The following is a 20,361-nucleotide window of genomic DNA, read 5'->3' as shown; positions in this document are numbered from 1 at the left end:
TGTTTTATTTTATAAACTGATGCTTCAGAGACAGAAAGCTGTGGCAGTAAGAAAATGCAAGCAGAGCCTAGTCTCCTGATCTGCTCTTCATTCTCAGGATCCATGTGGTGAAAGGAGAGGAACAACTCCTATAAGCTGATTTTTGACCTTCAAATTTATGCCACACCATAAACTCATATACATGCACTCACACAAAATAAATGTAAAAACAATTATTAAAACTATAGAATTGTTGACTTGAATTTTATAAAAATTTGTCAAATGAAATTTGGCTTGGAATTAGGACAAAATTTAAAACAGTTTCTGAAGTAGCACAAAACATAGTACTGCCATTTTGTATTATGTATTTATGTGAAATTATATGCTTATATGAGCCAGTTACGTGAACTCCTGCACAGGTACATATAGCAATCTAAATTGGCACTGAGGTGAGATTCAGAATAGCCAAGACCTAGAGCTGGCTGGGATGACCATCAGGAGATTATCCGTAAGACATAAGGCATGCTGGAGGTTCATTTAGCTCTACAGAGGAATGGAACTATGACATTTGAGTGACTACGGTGGGACTGGCAATGAATAATGACCTCCAGGTAAGCAAAACAAGTAAAATCTGTCTTTAAAGTCCAAGGACTCTATTTCTTTTCTGTTTTCTTATTTATTTACTTTACATCCAGATCATTGCTCCCTCCTTTCCAATCCTCCCTCACATAGTCCCTCTCCCACCGCACCCCACCCCCAGCTTTAGGGATAGCCCCTGCTCTAATTGTTGGAGGACCCATGTGAAGACCCAGCTGCACATCTGCCATATGTGTGCAGGATGGGGGTGGGGGTTAGATCCAGTCCATTTAAGTTCTTTGGTTGTTGGTTCAGTCTCTGAGAATCCAAAGGAGTTTGGGTTAGTTGAGCCTCTTACTCTACCTGGGTGATTCTTGTACAATCCAAGGGCCCTCACTCAATCCTTCCCCTAACTCTTCCATAACAGTCCCTGAGCATTGTCCAGTGTTTGCCTGAAGGTTTCTGCATGTTTCAGTCAGCTGCTGGGTGAAGCCTCTCAGAAGAGAGTCGTGCTAGGCTCATGTCTGCAAGCATAACGGTATTATTAATAGTGTTAGGGATTGGTGCTTGCCCATGGGATAGGTCTCAAGTTGGGGTGGTCATTGGTTAGCCATTCCCTCAGTCTCTGCTCCATTCCCTGTGCCTGTATTTCTTGTAGACAGGACAAATTTTAGGTTGAAAATTGTGTGGGTGGATTGATATCCTTATCCCTCCACTGAGGGTCCTGCCTGGCTAATGGAGGTGGTCCCTCCAGGTTCCATGTCCCCACTGCTATGAGTCTTACCTAAGTTCACCCACACTGACTCCCGGGTCTCTGGCATGCAAAGACTGAATTTTTTAAAAAGGCAATAAAACAGAAGAGGAAATATTTGGGAAGCAAAGGGTAGGGGAGCAGCAAGAGGAGAAGACAGTACAAGAGAAGGAGGCTCAAAGGTATCCGTATATTGTAAGATACGAGTACATAATGGAAGTAAATAAAGATGGAAAAATAGCACCCTCAGAGCTCTAAAACAAACAGAACCATCACCCTCAGAGCTCTAAAACAGAACCGTCACCCTCAGAGCTCTAAAACAGAACCATCACCCTCAGAGCTCTAAAACAGAACCATCACCCTCAGAGCTAAAAAAAAAACCATCACCCTCAGAGCTCTAAAACAGAACCGTCACCCTCAGAGCTCTAAAACAGAACCGTCACCCTCAGAGCTCTAAAACAGAACCGTCACCCTCAGAGCTCTAAAACAGAACCGTCACCCTCAGAGCTCTAAAACAGAACCGTCACCCTCAGAGCTCTAAAACAGAACCATCACCCTCAGAGCTCTAAAACAGAACCGTCACCCTCAGAGCTCTAAAACAGAACCATCACCCTCAGAGCTCTAAAACAGAACCGTCACCCTCAGAGCTCTAAAACAGAACCATCACCCTCAGAGCTCTAAAACAGAACCATCACCCTCAGAGCTCTAAAACAGAACCATCACCCTCAGAGCTCTAAAACAGAACCGTCACCCTCAGAGCTCTAAAACAGAACCGTCACCCTCAGAGCTCTAAAACAGAACCGTCACCCTCAGAGCTCTAAAACAAACAGAACCATCACCCTCAGAGCTCTAAAACAGAACCATCACCCTCAGAGCTCTAAAACAGAACCATCACCCTCAGAGCTCTAAAACAGAACCATCACCCTCAGAGCTCTAAAACAGAACCATCACCCTCAGAGCTCTAAAACAGAACCATCACCCTCAGAGCTCTAAAACAGAACCGTCACCCTCAGAGCTCTAAAACAGAACCGTCACCCTCAGAGCTCTAAAACAGAACCGTCACCCTCAGAGCTCTAAAACAAACAGAACCATCACCCTCAGAGCTCTAAAACAGAACCATCACCCTCAGAGCTCTAAAACAGAACCGTCACCCTCAGAGCTCTAAAACAGAACCGTCACCCTCAGAGCTCTAAAACAGAACCATCACCCTCAGAGCTCTAAAACAGAACCGTCACCCTCAGAGCTCTAAAACAGAACCGTCACCCTCAGAGCTCTAAAACAAACAGAACCATCACCCTCAGAGCTCTAAAACAGAACCATCACCCTCAGAGCTCTAAAACAGAACCATCACCCTCAGAGCTCTAAAACAGAACCGTCACCCTCAGAGCTCTAAAACAGAACCGTCACCCTCAGAGCTCTAAAACAGAACCATCACCCTCAGAGCTCTAAAACAGAACCGTCACCCTCAGAGCTCTAAAACAGAACCATCACCCTCAGAGCTCTAAAACAAACAGAACCATCACCCTCAGAGCTCTAAAACAGAACCATCACCCTCAGAGCTCTAAAACAGAACCATCACCCTCAGAGCTCTAAAACAAACAGAACCATCACCCTCAGAGCTCTAAAACAAACAGAACCATCATCCTCAGAGCTCTAAAACAGAACCGTCACCCTCAGAGCTCTAAAACAGAACCATCACCCTCAGAGCTCTAAAACAGAACCGTCACCCTCAGAGCTCTAAAACAGAACCATCACCCTCAGAGCTCTAAAACAGAACCGTCACCCTCAGAGCTCTAAAACAGAACCGTCACCCTCAGAGCTCTAAAACAGAACTGTCACCCTCAGAGCTCTAAAACAGAACTGTCACCCTCAGAGCTCTAAAACAAACAGAACCATCACCCTCAGAGCTCTAAAACAGAACCATCACCCTCAGAGCTCTAAAACAGAACCATCACCCTCAGAGCTCTAAAACAAACAGAACCATCACCCTCAGAGCTCTAAAACAGAACCATCACCCTCAGAGCTCTAAAACAGAACCATCACCCTCAGAGCTCTAAAACAGAACCATCACCCTCAGAGCTCTAAAACAGAACCGTCACCCTCAGAGCTCTAAAACAGAACCATCACCCTCAGAGCTCTAAAACAGAACCATCACCCTCAGAGCTCTAAAACAGAACCATCACCCTCAGAGCTCTAAAACAAACAGAACCATCACCCTCAGAGCTCTAAAACAAACAGAACCATCACCCTCAGAGCTCTAAAACAAACAGAACCATCACCCTCAGAGCTCTAAAACAAACAGAACCATCACCCTCAGAGCTCTAAAACAGAACCATCACCCTCAGAGCTCTAAAACAGAACCATCACCCTCAGAGCTCTAAAACAGAACCATCACCCTCAGAGCTCTAAAACAGAACCATCACCCTCAGAGCTCTAAAACAGAACCATCACCCTCAGAGCTCTAAAACAGAACCATCACCCTCAGAGCTCTAAAACAGAACCATCACCCTCAGAGCTCTAAAACAGAACCATCACCCTCAGAGCTCTAAAACAGAACCATCACCCTCAGAGCTCTAAAACAGAACCATCACCCTCAGAGCTCTAAAACAGAACCATCACCCTCAGAGCTCTAAAACAGAACCATCACCCTCAGAGCTCTAAAACAGAACCATCACCCTCAGAGCTCTAAAACAGAACCATCACCCTCAGAGCTCTAAAACAGAACCATCACCCTCAGAGCTCTAAAACAGAACCATCACCCTCAGAGCTCTAAAACAGAACCATCACCCTCAGAGCTCTAAAACAAACAGAACCATCACCCTCAGAACTCTAAAACAGAACCATCACCCTCAGAACTCTAAAACAGAACCATCACCCTCAGAGCTCTAAAACAGAACCATCACCCTCAGAGCTCTAAAACAGAACCATTGCAGTTTCTCTAAACAGCACTGGATTAAGTAGTAGTGAGCTAAGTTCTTATTTCACATACAATTTGAAAAGTTTATGATGGAAAGGTAAATTTAATATTAAGTAATATGAAGCCATAAGCCCCAATTAGAACACACTGCTAAGATTGATGATACAGTCAATAAAATATAGTGAGCATGCATGTTACTTAGATCTAATCTGTTTTATTTCTTTCTTAGTTGTATAAAACTATTAACATTAATCTATATTGAATTTATAGGCTGTAAAGAGTCTAAAACCTTTTAGGTTAAAAATATTTATGTAAGTTATAAAGACTAATAGAGTCTAATTTTGAACATCACTTTCCTCCACTCCCATCCATCTCTGCTCTCCAGTGCTAGGATTCACTGCAGTTAAAGCCATGTTTATTCAAGACCACAAAACCTGCCAAACATAACGTAGAGCAAAACCCAAAACAAGATCCTTCTAAAAAAAAGGGGGGGGGGGAGAAAAAGAGAGGACTCAGATTTCTAACATCAGTATAGACTAAGAATTGAAAAAGACAATTTTTTTTTCAGAAAAACAAATGAGCATTAATAATGCTATGAAAAGGCTACTTAAAATTTTATCTGTAGTCTATGAAGTAGGATAGAATCATATTTTCTATGTATTTAGTTATATTCCTTTTGGATGCTTTCCAGAGCATCCAAATTTGATTCCCAGCACCCACGTGGTGGCTCCCAACCATTCATAAATCCTAGGAGACCCTGTACCCTTTTCTGGCTTCTATAGGCAGCAAGGAGGAAAGTAGCGCATGGGCATATAGTCAGGACCAACACAAAAAATAATAAAATATTTTTTAAATGTTGGCAAATATGGTTTTTATTATAGTATGAAGATGGTGATTATAATATCTTATGTGGCACATTAATAAGGGAGCCTATAAAGGATTAAATATATTCCTATTCTTTGGATGGATTTTGTTCCCTTTTAGGTGGAGGCACTTGCACTGTAGCACAGGTTCATGAACGTGCTATGTAGCTCAGGTTGGTCTGGCAATCCTCCTGAAGAATTCTAGTATTCGATGAGGTGGTATAACCGTCATATAAAGCCAGGAAATTTTAAAATAATTCACTGTGCTATATTAGTTCTATGAAAATACTGATTCTTCACAACAAGTGAAATCAAATATTTTAAGGAACAACTTAATTCAGAAAATCAGTCTTAGCCATCTTGTATTTGAAAGTAGAAATCTCGAGTCATATAGTCATAAACAGATTATTTGTTTAGCATAAGAAGGGTTCTCTTTTATATAAAGAAAAACATTAATCTTAAGTTATTACAAATAATCTATATTCCAAAATGAAAACTATTTCATTGTTTTAAAGACATATTTATTTATTTTATGTATGTGAGTGCACTGTTCCTATCTTCAGACACAACAGAAAAAGGCATTGGATCCCATTACAGATGGTTGTGAGCCACCATGTGGGTGCTAGGAATTGACTCAGGACCTCTGGAAGAGCCGTCAATGCTCTTAACTGCTGAGTCATCTTGCTAGTCCCCATTTTGTTCATTTTTAAAACTGCTATTTTCTAATGAATTTATTTATGGTTTTTCATACAGCTTCATATTGTATGATTTAAGATTTAAGAGGAAAATGGGATAAGAGGAAAAGTATAGGCTATAATGGAGGTTTTTATCTGTGTTCATAATATATCATGTCATATCATATTCATAGTTCTGTGCCTATTCTTATTGGCTTGTCATTGAAAAAAACAGTACTTGAAGGAATAAAACATCTTATGCTAGTAAGTGATGAATCCAAAATGCAAAGCATAACTTTTCGAAGTATACCAGCTCTGTGAGCTGCCATTCTATAACACTACCTTTAAATTTTCATTTAAAACGACCTTTTTTCTATTAAATCAAAATAGCAGTCCTTATTATTTCAAACAAGAATTAACAGTCACTGAACATTAATTATTGCTTTTTAAAATTATTAGAGTTATGTTTGAAGACTTATAACTAAGCCAGTATCTGCAGATCAAGTTTTAGTTCTGGAAGAGTTATAACAGCTCTCCAGTGACTATGAGAAAATCCCAGTGCACTATGAACAGCCAGAATGTGCTGTAATAAAACAGTGGGACACGTCATACACAACCTAAAACAAGTTCACACAGTAATGGTGAATCTCGCTTGTCCTTCACTGTGCTTTAGAATAATAACTACCCCTTTGGGTTACAGTCTTTTTCTTTTAACACACAAGATGACAAGAATTGCTATTCTTCCTTTCTTTTCTGTTATCCTCTAAAACACCAGTGTGCAGCTTCTCTCAGGACAACCTCTTAGTCAAGGTTACAAAAGAGAAGAAGACAAAAAAGCAGAGCACTGGACAAAACCAGGCTAAAACCGAGAAGAGAAAGAAGCACAGCAGCCTTGTCTGGCAAATAAATGTGCCCACAGTATATGCTGATATAAAATCCCACTATGTCAGTAGCCATGTCCGAAACAGAATAAAGATTGTTAATGATCATGGCAGGGTAATAAACAGTGGTTAACTGAGAATAACTCTTCTATGGACAGCTGAATGAGTTTAACATGCTGCATTATAATAGTTTGGAATATCAGTAAACCAACGTTGGTATATTTCATCCTAATTCAGCCCATTTCCACATGATATTGTGAGTCATTCATCTCTGGAAAAGGAAAGTGTTCTTTCTTCTAAAAGGACATACATAGGTTTTGGAGACTGTGAGCCTTCTAGGTAAAAAAAATCATTTTATACTGCTAATAACTGGAGAAAGTGCACATTTTTTAATATCCCAAATCAATTCTTTCAATAGACCCAACTGCTTGTTTCTTTAACAAAATTTCGCCCTGAATTCTTTCTTCCTTCCTTCCTTCCTTCCTTCCTTCCTTCCTTCCTTCCTTCCTTCCTTCCTTCCTTCCTTCCTATAAATCAGACATGTCTCAGTCTGTTGTTTAAGCAGACCTAGAACTCCTGGGCTTACACGACCTCCTTGCCTTAGCTTGAGGAGCTGGAGCTTCAGGAATTTACTGTGGTGCCCTGATAGTCATTTCAAACAGTCTTTCTCCTTTCCTAGCCATAGAAAACTGTAAGGGAAGTGTGGCTTAAAGACAATAATGGGGAAGAACAGCTGTGAGGAGCAAGACAGACTTACATTTTACTGGGCGCAGTATCTATACCACTTCCAAAACTTCGCTGTTACAAACATTCTGTACAGTAGTCCAAGTCAGACACCACACTTAATAAAACAGACCTGAAGCAAGTGACTTTGGGCAGGTTTATCTACAGAAAAGGATGCCCTCACAGCATCATGTCTGCAGAAGTCATTATGTATCTTTAATCTGTCTCTGCTTATCATTCTTTCTTCACTGGTTTAGTTGTGTTGCTAAATTGATAAAATAGGAAAATTAAACCTGGGACAGGTTTTTATTTGGGTGTGGCTACTTTTTAATTTTTCAATTATTTGCAAAGTATTGCTATACTCTTATAGCTCAAATATTGGTCAGGAGCTATTCTAAGTATTTCATATAGATGAACTCATTGAATTTTAACATAATATCAAAAGATAATATGATCCCCAAATTAAAGATGTGAAAAACAAGGCACAGAAAAGTTCATGACATGTACAAGGTCATAAGAAGTGAAGCCCCTGGGATTCAGACTCCTTTAAAGACTGAAACAATGCTCTAAAGACCCTCTCTATGGACTCAGACTTTTAAATAGTTATTGTATCCCCTAGGTATTTCTTTTCTTTCTTTTTTGTTTTGGTCACTTCCATTTGACAGTTTTTCCCAGTCTAGAACTATCATAAATGTCCTTTAATACACTACACAGTACAAATTTAAAATAAAAATCATGAAACAACAACAACAACAAATTCTTTAAAGGTCAGAATCCCATGAAATTATAGAATTCTCACAGTTCTTTTCCTTTTCCTTTCCTTCCCCTTCCCCTTCCCCTTCTTCCCCTTCCCCTTCTTCCCCTTCTTCCCCTTCCTTTCCTTTCCTTTCCTTTCCTTTCCTTTCCTTTTTCCTTTCCTTTCCTTTCCTTTCCTTTCCTTTCCTTTCCTTTCCTTTCCTTTCCTTTTTCCTTTCCTTTCCTTTCCTTTCCTTTCCTTTCCTTTCCTTTCCTTTTTCCTTTCCTTTCCTTTCCTTTCCTTTCCTTTCCTTTCCTTTCCTTTTTCCTTTCCTTTCCTTTCCTTTCCTTTCCTTTCCTTTCCTTTCCTTTCCTTTTTCCTTTCCTTTCCTTTCCTTTCCTTTCCTTTCCTTTCCTTTCCTTTTTCCTTTCCTTTCCTTTCCTTTCCTTTCCTTTCCTTTCCTTTCCTTTCCTTTCCTTTCCTTAACAAGTGAGAGTTGTTATTTCTAATGTTTTAGCTCCTTGGAACATTAAAAGAGGATTCAAGTAGGCATCAATTTATTGAATCATGGGAATTTATTAGGAATTTTTCCTAAAATAGATTTGTCATGGCCTTGCCTACCAGCGCAAATCGACCATAGATTTAAATACAATACAAACCCATTTCAGGAAGATCACTGCTAGTTTTTAGCTTTTCCCTGAATGTCTCCTGACAATTTCCCATATTTGCTTTATCCCAAGCTTTAAAATTCATCTACCAAACATATGACAGCCTGATACTGAAGCATTTTGTTATGAGTAGGAAACTGTTTCAGAACCCCCATCATGTATGCTGTTGCATATCAGATCAAAAAGAAATTATTGGTAGCCAACTATTCAAAGTGATGCTCCTTTCAGGAGCCTGGGAAACAATGCTGTAATAGCCAAGAAGAGAGGTAGGAGGGCATAGTATTTACCAAACTGTGAAGAGAAGAGATTATTTCACTGAAGCAGTCACCATCAATACCATATGGATTAAGTATGGTGAGAACTGAAACATATGTTGTCATTTTTCTTGTAAGAGTAGAGGCAAAAACCAGATTGCTCTGGGTATAGAAAGGAAAAAATGCAGGGTTGGGAAATGCAGATTTTGGGTTAAAAAATGGATATGAAATGAAAGAAGTCCCAAGAGGATTTTTTGTTTGTTCGTTCGTTTGTTTCTAAAAGGCAAAGGATCTTGAACATCTCTATAATCTGTTCAAAGGGACATTTGATTAAATAAAATTAGTAATAATTCATGAACCAAAACCCTAGAAATCATAAGACTACTAAAATAAATAGACCTTTTTCATCAAATTAATTCTAAGCTAATTAATAATACTAGTTGTGTTTTAATATTACAATTCTAAATGGCTAGATAATTAATGTTAAAAATAATTTAAAAAGAATTCTGAATGGCCAGCTAATGCTATTAATAATTTAAGTGAAAGCTGAAACCCTTAGAACATATATAAGACCCTAAATACTTTAGAAGTACTCATTTTGATACAAAGTATTACTAAGTTCAAGTTCCTAATATCTAATTATTAAATAGGGTCCCTTTAAGATATAATGGAAGCCTCAGAAGCTGATTTTGATTATTCCCACTTGTTCATGATATAGCTGCATTTTAAAAGTGTCCCCGATTTAAGTTTTATATTAATTCAGACATACTTTTCTAAATTAATCTTACTGTACTTGAAAATTCATTATTCCTATAACTCATAACACTATTGGCCCTAATCATAAAATATATGACTTTAGAATTAAGAGATGGCTGAGTGATTAAGAATGATAAAATTATCTCGAAGTTCTAGCCAGAGCAATCAGAAAACAAAAGGGGATCAAAGGGATACAAATTGGAAAGGAAGAAGTCAAAATATCACTATTTGCAGATGATATGATAGTATATTTAAGTGATCCCAAAAGTTCCACCAGAGAACTACTAAACCAGATAAACACCTTCAGCAAAGTGGCTGGGTATAAAATTAACTCAAATAAATCAGTAGCCTTCCTCTACACAAAAGAGAAACAAGCCAAAAAAGAAATTAGGGAAACGACACCCTTCATAATAGTCACAAATAATATAAAATACCTCGGTGTAACTTTAACCAAGCAAGTGATAGATCTGTATGATAAGAACTTCAAGCCTCTGAAGAAAGAAATTGAAGAAGATCTCAGAAGATGGAAAGATTTCCCATGCTCATGGATTGGCAGGATTAATATAGTAAAAATAGCCATTTTACCAAAAGCGATCTACAGATTCAATGCAATCCCCATCAATCCAATCCAATTCCAATCCAATTCTTCAGAGAGTTAGACAGAACAATTTGCAAATTCATCTGGAATAACGAAAAACCCAGAATAGCTAAAACTATCCTCAACAATAAAAGGACTTCAGGGGGAATCACTATTCCTGAACTCAAGCAGTATTACACATCAATAGTGATAAAAACTGCATGGTATTGGTACAGAGACAGACAGATAGACCAATGGAATAGAATTGAAGACCCAGAAATGAACCCACACACCTATGGTCACTTGCTTTTTGACAAAGGAGCCAAAACCATCCAATGGAAAAAAGATCGCCTTTTCAGCAAATGGTGCTGGTTCAACTGGAGGTCAGCATGTAGAAGAATGCAGATTGAACCATGCTTATCACCAAAGCTTAAGTCCAAGTGGATCAAGGACCTCCACATCAAACCAGATACACTCAAACTAATAGAAGAAAAAGTGGGGAAGTATCTTGAACACAAGGGCACTGGAGATAATTTCCTGAACAAAACACCAATTGCTTATGCTTTAAGATCAAGAATCGACAAATGGGATATCATAAAGGACTGAAAGAGCTTGAAGGGGTTTGAGACCCCATATGAACAACAATGCCAACCAACCAGAGCTTCTAGGGACTAAGCCACTACCCAAAGACTATACATGGACTGACCCTGGGCTCCAACTGCATAAGTAGCAATGGAATAGCCTAGTAAGAGCACCAGTGGAAGGGGAAGCCCTTGGTCCTGCCAAGAATGGACCCCCAGTGAACGTGATTGTTGGCAGGGAGGGCGGTAATGGGGGGAGGATGGGGAAGGGAACACCCATTTAGAAGGGGAGGGGAAGGGGGGGCATGTTGACCTGGAAACCAGGAAAGGGAACAACAATTGAAATGGAAATAAGAAACACCCAATTTAATAAAGATGGAGAAAAAAAAGAATGATAAAATTAAAATGTATTTTTATATTATTTGGCTAACTGTTCTTTTAAAGCCAGAAAGAGCTGGTGTTGCATATTGAAGAGTGTAAAGAGCTTTAAAATAAAAATATTTTGTAAGATGTACATTGAAAAAATTCAGCAAGGTCCATTTTGGTGACTTAAGTCATATGGCAGTTAATTCTGTTTGTTTCAAAGCTGCAGTGTGTTTTCTGATTGGCTCTGTCAATTTCTCCTCCATATGCATGTGCTACCATGCCTGGCTTCTTTTTCTTTTTTCTTTTTTTCACATTGAAATGTCTTATATGTCTGTAGTATGTTAACATGAATATTTCACTAGATTCTTTTTGACATTTTAGATCATATATAAAGATCAGTATTTCTTTAGTTGTCATCAGAGCACATAACAGTTTGTGAAAGAAAATCTAGCATGTAGATAAGAATCAAGCCAGTTCTATTTATAAGTTTAGTAATATCTCTGTATATTCATAAGCATGTATGCATGTATGTGTGCAACAACAACTAATAAAAATAGGTCATGAATTTGAAACAGTAATGAGGTATATGGGAGGCTTTAGAGCAAGGATAAGGGAAAAGAAAATGAGGTAATTATATTCTCAAAAGGTAATTTTTCAAAATGAGAAAATAAGTTGAATAGAATAATGAGCCATTCAGGGAGAAGGTAAAAACTAGCAGTGATCTTCCTGAAATGGGTTTGTATTGTATGGAAATCTGTGGTGGATTTGCGCTGGTAGGCAAGGCCAGGACAAATCCATTTTAGGAAAAATTCAATATGCCTTTCCTGTTATTATTAAACATATATAACAATCAGTAGTTATTTACCCACCCTTTTAAGATCTCTGCAGAACAATGAAGATGTACTGTCTTGTAGTGATGCTATATAGAAAAATACATTTCTTAATCCTTAATTATGATCCTATAAGAATTAATTAGTAAATATTAAGCTTTTTTATAGTAGGCATGTTATCAGTTTCTTGCTGATAACCAAAACTGCATTGACAACTCTACCAGTCCTTAGTGTCCCGAATTAACTGCGTCTGAGATAGCAAGCAGGCATCTGCTACTAGATCATGTTCAAGAGGTTGTAAAACTTAAAGGTCATAAAAAAGAACTATTGATTTACTATTGGTGCTAGGACAGAAAATAAAATATTGACTGGGTTTATCTATACAAAACTTCACTAATACCATGGTCACAGGAGTTACGGTTTTTAATTCTCCATGAACCTGCAGAGCTGATGACAGGTGATGAATGCTTAGACAGATAATTACCCATAATGGATATGCATGTAAACATTCTCTGTTGAATACTCGGTAGAATCTTATTCTATTTATGATGTGGATTTATATGTAAACTTGTGGTGAACTTTATCACGTGGTCATGTATTTTGAAAGATATGTAAGTGCTGAGAAGAGAGGAAAGCGTTCTCTTCATCCCTTTTCTTAGCACTCCTTATCCCCCTTTTTCTTATCAGACCCTTCCTTCCCTTTTGTTCTTAGAGAGTTTTCATAGGAAACTATTTAGTACTTAGAAATAAATGCTAAAATCACTTTTGTTTTTTTTTCTTTCTTTCTTCTTTTATTTTTTATCTGCATTTATTTTATGCTGGATTTATTCATGTGCCATGAGTTTTTGTCTCTTCAGTTTCTTCTAGGATATCTTTTTCTTCTGTGCATCCTCCTCTTCTGGTTTGGAACAATGTGTTCCTTCTTAGTGAGGATCATCTCAATGTGGCACAGAGAGGTCATGTACGGGTTAATCCAGCCATGAGTTCTGTAAAGTCATCAGTGTATCTTAGGTGCCATGTTTACCTGGATGTGTTCAATGACTAGAGAATCTACATTTAAACCCTTAAGTTTAGTATTACAAAATGCATTTTTAAGCATGTGCAGCAAAAATTTAGCATTCTTTTTTGACCATCACCCCTGTGTCCAGCCTCACTGTTTGACCTGGGCACACCTACCAAGTCTACCATTTATATACACAAATATTCTTCAGATACTTGATGGCTTTGTGGATATGATACTCTTGATGGCCTGGTGTGTTTCCTGACTGTTCTTAAAATGAACATGAAGGTTTGAACCCCTTGATTTGCATGATTTTGTGAGGTCTTCTGGGTTAAGAGAATAGTGAGCCACTTTCATAGGTCACCTCAATCACTTTTCCAAGTGTCCTTTTTTCCTGCAACTTCAACTAGCAGGCAAAAGGGCTAAAAGTTGGGAGCTGAGGAGTTCCTGCAGAGATAGAACAAAGGCTACACACTGAATCCCTTAATTTCCTTCCAGTGACTGAAATACCAGCTGCTATGTCATGCTAAAAATGAGGAGAGGACTTCACATCTGGCATCACCGATTCATACCTCTGGATAGAACACATAATTATTGTTCTTTTACTTTTGTTCTTTTACTTTCTGGCATAGAGCTCAAATACTGCGAGGATCTTCTGAGAGTCGTTTGTTATTTGTGCCTGAATTTCTTCCAACAAGGTGCCTCTTGATAGACCAATAGCAGATTTCAGAATGGGAATTATCCCCCAGAGAAACAAGTGGGTTGTTACTTTCACTTCCCATTTTCTAATATTCTCTTCAATCTCCTAGGTAGATAAATGCATTTTAAATTGAGATCAGTCACCCATAGACAAGAATTTAATCAACCATGCCTATATAATGGCATAGATGTTCAGTGAGCTGTCAAGGTGAATAAGATATCCATGTCTTGAGAAGGGAGCATGGCTGGAAAACACACAGAAACTGTGACACAATCCCCATCCTTACTTTATCGTGGTTATGACCTTTTCATCTGCCCATTCCAGTGTTGTATTCTTTTGGATCATTAGTTACTTTTCTCAGTGATACAACAAATTATCTTATAAACACAACTCTTAAGGGAAGGAAATCTTTATTTTGGTTTGAGGGAATATGGTCCATCATGGTGAGGAACAGGCAGAGACTAGAACATGAAGTAGCATGACATTGCATTCATACCTGGAAAGCAGAGAGAGATGAATGATGGCTATCAGGTATCTCTATTCAGTCTGGGACCCCCATTCACAGATGGTATTCAACATCTGAGTTGGGTCTTCTATATTCAATTAAATCTCTCCATAAACCACATCACAGACACATCCTGATATGTGTTTCTTTGTTAATTCATAAGGCATATTTTATTCAGTCTGAGGGGGTATTATAAGAACTTTTACATTTGAATTTGGCTGTTGTCTTACTTAAAGTTTCCATTGCCATGAAGAGACACCATGACCAAGGCAACTCTTATAAAGAAATAATTAATTAGGGCTGGCTTACAGTTTCAGATGTTCAATCCATTACCATCATGGTGAGAAGCATGACAGCATCTAGACAGACTTGGTGCTGGAGAAGGAGCTAAGAGTTCTACATCTTAATCTGAAGGCAGCCAGGAAGAGGATCTGCTCAACATTGGGCAGAGGTTGAGCATAGGCACCTCAAAGTTCACCCCTACAGTAACACGCTTGTAGAAAATATGGTTGTTCCTCCTAGTCCCATGTTCCCGGAAATGAGACTCTGGTACGGTAAGTGCTACTTTTCACATCTTCATGGTGAATCTCACGCCCTCCTTCTTTCCCCAAGTTCTTTTTCCTCCTGATGTCCTACCTTCTCTTTCCTACCTAAGCCATATGACATGGGTTTTTAAACTGACAGATGATGCATCTATACAATACACAAAATGTTCTCTCTACAACACATCTTAATAATGCCACTTTCCAGGGGCCTGAGCATATTAAAAACCACCACAGTTGTGCAGAGCTATAGGTAATTTGAAAAGACTACCTACAGATAACAACTGAAATGAGGGAAGTAGTTTTTAAGTTAAGATATAATTGGATCACATTCCTCCTCTGCTTTTCTTTATGCAACCCCTCCCACAGCCTTCTCTCAAATTGCTGTCTATTTTTTGTTACTGTTTTACACACACACACACACACACACACACACACACACACACACACATACCACACACACAAACACACATATTCATTTATATATGCATAAACATATAAGTACAACATATTCACTCCATTTAGTATTACTTAGATGTACATGATTTCACGGCTGACCAATTAGTCTCAGCTAATCCATTTAGAGAGCTAATCCCTGGAGAAGACTATTCTTCCTTTATTGCCTTTGTCTAGGGGTAAATTTCCCCCATTCGTGTTACCATGTGTATTGCTTGTCATACTTGTTAAGGTCTTGTTTAGGCAGCTGTACTGTTAAATTAAGATGGTTATGTTATACATATACATACATAATAAATAGTTATGTCACTGATAATTCCCCTCAAGAGCTATTTAAAAAACAAAACAAACAAACAAACAACAACAACAACAACAACAACAACAAGAACAAACCTCCAGAACCAGGCTGAAAACCCCCTTTCCCCACTTTCTCTTTTAGATTCAGTGTGTCTGGTTTGATGTGGAGGTCCTTGATCCACTAGGACTTGAGCTGAGTACAGAGAGATAAGAATGGATTAATTTGCATTCTTCTACATGCTGGACAAATAATCCTATTAAAAAATGGGGTACAGAGATAAACAAAGAATTCTCAACTGAGAAATATCTAAAGACCAAGAAGCACTTAAAGAAATGTTAGTCATCAGGGAAATGCAAATCAAAATGACTCTGACATTCCACCTTATACCAGTGAGAATGGCTAAGATCAAAAACTCAGGTGACAGCAGATGCTGGTGAGAATGTGGAGAAAGAGGCACACTCCTCCATTGTTGGTGGGATTGCAGACTGGTACAACCATTCTGGAAATCAGTCTGGAGGTTCCTCAGATGACTGAACATAGTGCTACCTGAGGACCCAGCTGTTGTGATAGATAAGGTCCCACGTGGATGAAGTAGACTGAGGACAACAGGGACAAGAGGGCGGAACAGAGATAGAAGAGAGAGAAAAAGGGGAGGGGAACAGGAGGGTCTGCTTTTTATTTAAACTGTGATGTCACTGCTCCCAGGTAAAGGTAGGAGCTGAATCAAATGTATTCTGGGAATGTATGGCCATTGCCATGGCAACAGATGCACTTGTCCCTGTAGACTTCGAGTGACCAGGGCATATAACCAAAAGATGCTCCCAACATATAACAAGGACACATGGTCCACTATGGTCATAGCAGCCTTATTTATAATAGCCAGAAGCTGGAAAGAACCCAGATGCCCTTCAACAGAGGAAAGGATACAGAAAATGTGGTACATCTACACAATGGAATACTACTCAGCTATTAAATTTGCTTCATGAAATTTGCAGGCAAATGGATGGATCTAGAAAATATCATTCTGAGTGAGGTACCACAGTCACAAAGAACACATGTGGTATGCACTCACTGATTAAGTGGATATTAGGCAAAGCACTTGGAATACCCACGATAAAACTCACAGATCACATGAAGCTCAAGAAGAAGGAAGACCAAAGAGTGGATGCTTCAGTCCTACTTAGAAGAGGGAACAAAATAATCAAGGTTAGTAAAGGGTGAGAAGCACTTGGGAGGAAAAGAGGAGGGCAAGGGGAAAAAGAGGGGCAGAATCAGGTATGGGAGGAGAGGTACAGTGGGTAGGTAATTGAATAGAGATGTGTAGCAATGGGAGAAAGTCCCAGATGCCAGGAAAGCAAAAACCTCCCAGGACCTCATGTGGATGACATTAGCTGAAATACCCCACAAAGAGGAGGGAGAACCTGTTGAGACCATATCCAGAGGTTAGAGGCATGACCCTGCCACTAGTTGAGGGATGGGGCCACCCACCCACATCAAAATTTTAACCCAGAATTATTCCTGTCTAAAATAGATTCAGGAATAAAGAGTGGAGCAGAGACTGAAGGAAAGGCCATCCAGAGACTGCCCCACCTGGTGATCCATCCCACATGCAAACAGCAAACCCAGACACTGTTGCTGGCCAAGTGTTGGCTGACAGGAGCCTGATACAACTACCTCCTGAGAGGTTCCGCCAGATCCTCTGCAGATGCTCAAACCAACCACTGTTCTGATCACAGGGACCCCAAGTTAGTTAAAGAACTGAAGGAGTTGAAGGGGCCTTATCTGGCATCAATGGGAGGGGAGACCTTTGGTTCAGTGTAGAGGAGTGCTAGGGCAGTGAGCCAGGAGTGGATGGGTGGGTGGAAGAGCACCCTCATAGAAGCCAGGTAAGGACAGATAGGATAGGGGGTTTGCGGAGGGAAGGTCAGGAAATGGAATAACATTTGAAATGTAAATAAATAAAATATTCAATTTTATAAAGAAAGAAACTTCCTTTAAAGTTGTTGGGCAGGGAAGACCAAAAAACTCCCACAATAATATAGGTTAAGTGTTACCACTGCCCTTTCCTATCTCCCAGATGTTGAAGGAAATGAAGTGAATGTTCACTATTGCTGGAGATACCACACACTTTGAAGACAGAACTAGAGGATGTGGGTTGGATCTGACCTGGAAGCCTCTTCCCCGTGACTAGTTTTCATAGTATCAGAAGGTGCAACACAAGCTTCCAAGGGAGGAAAACAGACAGTGATCCTATGCAGCTTTACACAAACTTAAAAAGGAAAAGACCACATGGCAAGATATCCCTACAGGCACAGCAGTGATACTCATAACTTTATGAAAACAACAGGTATCCAACTGTCTCAGTAAACAGACTGGAAATTTACCATCACTTGGCATTAATGAAGTTATCAATTTTAAAGGAGAACCCATTTCACCCGATTTATTAAACAAGCATTATTCCTAACTGCATTTTATATATTTACCCACAGATAAGTGTAACTATTACCTGTCATCAAAGAAACTTCTCTGCAACAGATGTAGATCATTATAGAAAACCAATATTGGTTAAAGCAGAAAGAAAACTGGTCATAGTATACTCAGCCCCAGGTGATGTGTCTATAAGAATACAAATCCTAAAGGTTCAGGGAGCATCGTCGAAGAGGGAGCAGAAAGATTGTAAGAGCAAGAGGACCAGGAAACCAGCTTGAGAATGTGTCTCCTAGAAATAACATGAAATGAGGGAAGTTTTAATGGGACATACTGAACTCCAGGCAGTTAATGTTAGAATGAAAGTGAACTGAATCCGGACAATGTACAGCAAGATCAGGCTCTGTGCTTCGATAGATATTTATGTTTTATTTTTTTTCTACTGTAGCTCTCTTTCATTGCTACCCTAAAACAGTATCCTAGCTTAGATCACCTGTACTAAGGGTGCTTTGAGAAGATAATTATATCTAGGGCTGGAGAGATGGCTCTGTGGTTAAGAGCACTGACTGCTCTTCCAGAGGTCTTGAGTTCAAATCCCAGCAACCATAAGCTCACAGCCATCTCTAATGGGATCTGATGCCCACTTCTGGTGTACCTGAAAACAGGTACGGAGTGCTTACATATGATAAATAAATAAATCTTAAAAAATAAAGACAATTATATCTATAAAAGGTATTTATCCTACCTATCATTTAAAGGGAACATATAACTATAGTAATGATTTCTATTGTGTTTTAACAGAAATAAACTATCTACAATAGTGAATTAAGTATTTGGATAGCTTTAGAATATTTTTTAAACATTATTTTTAAATTTACCTATAGTGAAAATTCAGGATTTAAGACTTAAGCTCTCAAATAAAATTAAGTGTAATACCTCCAAACTCTTATAGTGTTTCCATAAGTAAAAAAAAAATTAGAAAGAATTAACTTTAAGGACTTATCTGATTTGAAAATTCTATGGGGTTAGAGAGATGGCCCAGCTGTTAAGAGCACTGGCTGCTTTTCTAAGGTCCTGAGTTCAATTCCCAGCAACCACATGGTAGCTCACAACCATCTGTAATGGGGTCTGATGTTCTCTTCTGGTGTGTCTAAAGTCAGATATATATTCTTTTTAAAAAAAATTCCATGATTTTAATTACATAATGCTTTTTCAATATTAATATTCTATTACACAGTTTTGTCAGTACACTTTCAAATGTATAGTTCAGGGGAAGGATGACTCCAAGATGATTAAAACAAATTCATAAGAAACAAGTTGAAAGTCTATTTAAAAAGCAATCAGTGAAATTAAGAGTTGGATGTCTTCATGGTAAATCAAAAATCCTTCACTAAATTTACTTTTTACTTTATTGGCTGTGCAACATATTCTAACAGTGACTCTATCCTATCAACATAGTCATCACGATGCAAGCTGCAAATAATAGAGAGTGTCAGTGTCAATTTCACCCTCTCAAGCTTGCTTCCCTTCACTTCATCTGATTTTAATAATCCCTGTCAAACCACAAACCATCCAAATTATGTTCATGACACAGAAGCTTTCAAAGAGCAGACAGAATCTCAACTTTCATTTAGCAACTACAAAAGAAAGCTGTCCAGCTGGACAAATATTATTTCCACACTTGACAATCTCTACAGTTGAACATGCATTTTAATTTGAACTAAACCTGCCAGGAGTTTGATGCGAGCTTCTTGTTTTGTGTAGATTGACTCGCAGGATTACCAGACCAATGACTATAAATGGGATGAAAGCACTAAACCAAGCATTTATCTGCTGGAAGAGAAATCACACACCAAGGCATAGATAGCAAAAAACATATGAGTTGTGTATAGAGATTCCTATATTAGGGCCTTTAATTCCTAAATGAAGTGTGAATGTACCTAACACATTCTTGCTACAGGTTTTTGAAATGTAAACATCTAAATTTGAAAGAAGTAAAAATTTTACTCATATTTTCCACTGATAATATACTCTAAAGAGGAACAGTAAAGTGATTTCTTATGGGATAATTTTTATTTACATTTCAAATGTTATCCCCTTTCTGCCACCCAACCACCCACCCCTTCCCACCTCCTCGCCCTGACATTCCCCTACACTGGGGAGTTCAGCCTTGGCAGGATCAATTGGTGCCCAACAAGGCCATCCTCTGATACATATGCAACTGGAGTCATAGGTCTGTCCAGGTGTACTCTTTGGATGGTGGTTTAGTTCCTGGGAGCCCTGGTTGATTGGTATTGTTAT

General features: G+C 38.7%; 1 protein-coding gene and 1 pseudogene across 18 annotated transcripts in view; both read right to left on the bottom strand.

Moving 5' to 3' along the window:
• The window catches only part of Kiaa0825 (KIAA0825 homolog), a 561,052-nt gene that overhangs the window by 505,278 nt on the left and 35,413 nt on the right, over positions 1-20,361 (bottom strand). The window contains exon 1 of one of the 18 annotated variants that reach the window (XM_063281469.1): positions 15,729-20,152. The exons of 15 other annotated variants lie outside the window; for them this stretch is intronic. The gene's annotated coding sequence lies outside the window, so the exon portion shown is untranslated. Of the gene's footprint in view, positions 1-15,728; positions 20,153-20,361 lie in introns of those variants that run through there. 2 more of the 18 variants (XM_063281460.1, XM_017591155.3) reach the window with 2 other exon arrangements.
• Positions 8,538-15,721, bottom strand: Rpl17-ps12 (ribosomal protein L17, pseudogene 12; annotated as a pseudogene).

This window comes from Rattus norvegicus, chromosome 2 (genome assembly GCF_036323735.1).
Source record: "Rattus norvegicus strain BN/NHsdMcwi chromosome 2, GRCr8, whole genome shotgun sequence".
NCBI lineage: Eukaryota > Metazoa > Chordata > Mammalia > Rodentia > Muridae > Rattus > Rattus norvegicus.
The sequence above is the reverse complement of the archived record's forward strand: the minus strand, read 5'-3'. Positions and strand labels throughout refer to the sequence as shown.